We start from the raw sequence: 3,209 nt of genomic DNA on the forward strand, positions 1-3,209 counted from the left end.
GGAATTATGGATTTGATCTGGGCTTGGTTGGGCTGCTTTCTCAATACACAATTTTTCCTTGATATAAAGTTTTCTCTTACACACATATGAGTGTCTCTGGATTTGTTTCTCTAGTCCACCTGGTAACATGATGGCCTCTGCCACTCAAATGTCAGTGAAACCTCTTATAGTTTTCCCTGCATGCCTGATGCCATTGGTGATGCCAGACTCTCCCACTTACTCAGCAAAAGAGCTCCAGCAGGCTCAGCAACTGTAGGCCCACTTGAGGAAAAACCAAAGGGAAAAAAACCCAAAAAACATTGGTAAGTACTCCCTAAGGTTATAACCTCCCACCTAGGAGCTACTAAGTTGCTCCAGCTCCTGTCTTCAACATGCTATGCACCTCACCTCCAATATTTAGTGGTGTCAGAAACTCAAAGGTATGTGTCATGTGCCCAAGTAAATGCTTGACATTGTCCGAGCCCCTCTCCAGGCATCCAGGCCCCAGAGAACATCGAGAACTTGACTTTATTAAGATTAAGCCACCAGCTCTTGGGTATACACATATGTTAGTATTGTGGACACTTTTCTGGATGGGCTGAAGCCCTTCCCAGGAGTACAGAAACTGCCTTAGCTGTGACTCAGTTCTTTTTAAATGAGATTATTCCTAGGTATGTATTCATTGGGATCTGACAATGGGTCTGCATGGTAGCTCCCAGGTCTCTAAAGGTCTAACAATAGCACTTAATGTCAAGAGGAAACTTCACTGTGAATACCGACCTCAGAGCTCTGGGCAGGTAAAATGGATCAGATTATTAAGTCCCCACTAACTAAACTGATTCTGGAGGCCAGAGAAAGATGGCTAGAGCTCCTTCCCCTGGCCTTTCTGTGGGCAAGGTGTACCCCTATAAAAACAAATTCACCCCTTTAAAATTGCATTTGAGTGGCCCCCATCCCTGTTGCCTTGACTTACAGTCCTACCTTCGCTGATGTAACTAACCAATCCCTACTTAAATATCTCCAGCAGGTGTAGTCAAAGGTGTGGCATTAAGTCCAACCCCGCTCCCTCTGCCTGTCTCTGCTCCTTATAATCCACTCCAGCCCAGGAACACTGTCTACATCAAAGGTGGATGAAGAAAATACTAGAACAAAATTGAAAGGAGCCCTGGACCATCATTTTGACTAATCCAAAAGCCTTAAAGGTCCCTGGCCAGCCTTCTTGTATTCATTTCTTCCAAGACAAGCCAGCACCCTCCATAGAATGAAAAGTAATTTCATCTGTTGACCCCTTGAAGATAAAGCTTCATCAAAATAGGCTCATCAGCCTATTAGACTTGCCTAGTATTTATTTGTACCAACTCATTCTAGTTTTGTTTTTACCTTAACTTCTGTAAGGTAAAACTCCCTGTTTTACCTTAAAACAGGACTTCCAATTAAAAACCTCTCATGGACCCCTGCCCACAGTGCTTTATTCTGAATAGGTTTGTGTCATTCCTTTGATCATGTTAAACTGAAAATGTAAGCCAGTAGCTTTTTCTTTTAGGGACCAGGAACACCCTGGGCCTGCGTCCGCAGCGGAAGAAAACCTTTACTTATGTCAGTGCTCCCCTTTTGACTTATGTCCCAGGAATCAAAATGAACATCCAGCATGTAATAACTTAACTGGGTTCTTGTGTTCTTTTTAAAGTTGTGTAAACATAAAAGTCTAAAAATATGGACCAAACAATATACAATTCCACTCTACTTGGAAAGAAGATCCCTTGTCTTCCTATTCCCCAGGGAACTGCAACCCATTTTTCCTCATTGTCAACAACCCTGCAGCAGCATCCTGGTTTCTCAGACAAACCGGAGAGTTTTGTTTCTAAAGGCAAGATAAACCCAAGAGTGTTGTCTACTATGCCACAATGTCCATAAGAGTATTAGACCCTCCTGCTTCCATAATGTACTCATCTTCTGCTTCGTTATTTATATATAGCCCCAAATGTATGCGTATAGTAGCCCTGAAGACTCAAACTTATTATTTTTCTCAAGGTGGGTCACGTGCTGCCCTGGGAAACCTGGTTGTTTTCATGCCAACTACTCAAAAGTAATAGAAGACTCTCTGCAAAGAGTAAGAGACCCCTTAGCCCAGCACAAAAGAAAATGAATCACAGGAATGCTGGCCCATAGCCTATTCAATCCGAATCCTTGGTTAAACTCCCTTTTAACTAACATTGCTAGTTCATTAGCTTTAATATTGATAGTGCTGCTTATAGGCCTGCATCTCATGACTTGTCTTGTAAACTTTACATCAAAACGTCTCCAAGTGGTCCGTCCACCTCATGGTGCCTCGAGCACAGCCCGAGTCAATGGTTTGACTCCCTCACTAAGACAAGGGGAGTGTGGTAACTTAGCTTAACGTGAGGAACTCCATCTTGTTTCAAACTGCCTTTAACACCTGCTAGCAGTTGCTCTCCCTTCTCCTCTTCCCTCTCCCAGCTCTTCCACAAGACCTTGACTCTTCTGAGATGTCTCTAAACCCTGCCTGCCCAGTTAGCAAGAAATATATACTCTCTAGTAAGACCTTGAATTAGCACCTGCCGCTGTCCAATCCCGTTACCCTGCCAACCTGATAAGAATGTAGTGGCTAGAATACCCCTTGCCTTGAGCAAGCCCTCTGTTATGAACTATAAAAGTTTGCGAGGTTTTCCAGATGATAGCCTGCTATTGGTCCAGCTGTTTAATTAAGGTTTTAATTACTAATATAGTGATGTGGTTGATCTCATCTGTTTACAACAATATAGGGTCCATGTTTGTCATCGATAGAAACACTTGGCTTTTGGAAGTGTGTCTTTGGAGATTGAAAATCAGCTCTTCAGGGATGGGCTGTAATGTTCATTGTCCCAATATATGGGTGCAACCCTTTTCAGTGACTTCCCAGTGGGTTGATAGATCCAGCCAACACCCAAACAGTGCTTAGTGAGAACGCAGAAAAGGTGCAAGTGAGTGAAACGGTCTGCCTGGGCTTCATTAAGTCAGGGCCAGAGTCCTTTGGGGGTGATCTTGGAAAGGACTCTGTGGAGAAGACACAGGAAGAAGTGAATTAGAGTCAAGATGAGGTGAAGAATTTTTTCATTCTTGTTGGATTTTCTGATTAGAGCACTCACAACCAAGGATGGTCAGCATCAGGAGAGTGAAACAGAGTATGCCTCTGGTGGAGCACAGGAGTCACTGGTGCAAGGTTGGCTAGG

This window comes from Echinops telfairi, unplaced genomic scaffold, assembly GCF_000313985.2.
Source record: "Echinops telfairi isolate 266 unplaced genomic scaffold, ASM31398v2 ScPeMD7_7475;HRSCAF=8513, whole genome shotgun sequence".
Classification (NCBI taxonomy): domain Eukaryota; kingdom Metazoa; phylum Chordata; class Mammalia; order Afrosoricida; family Tenrecidae; genus Echinops; species Echinops telfairi.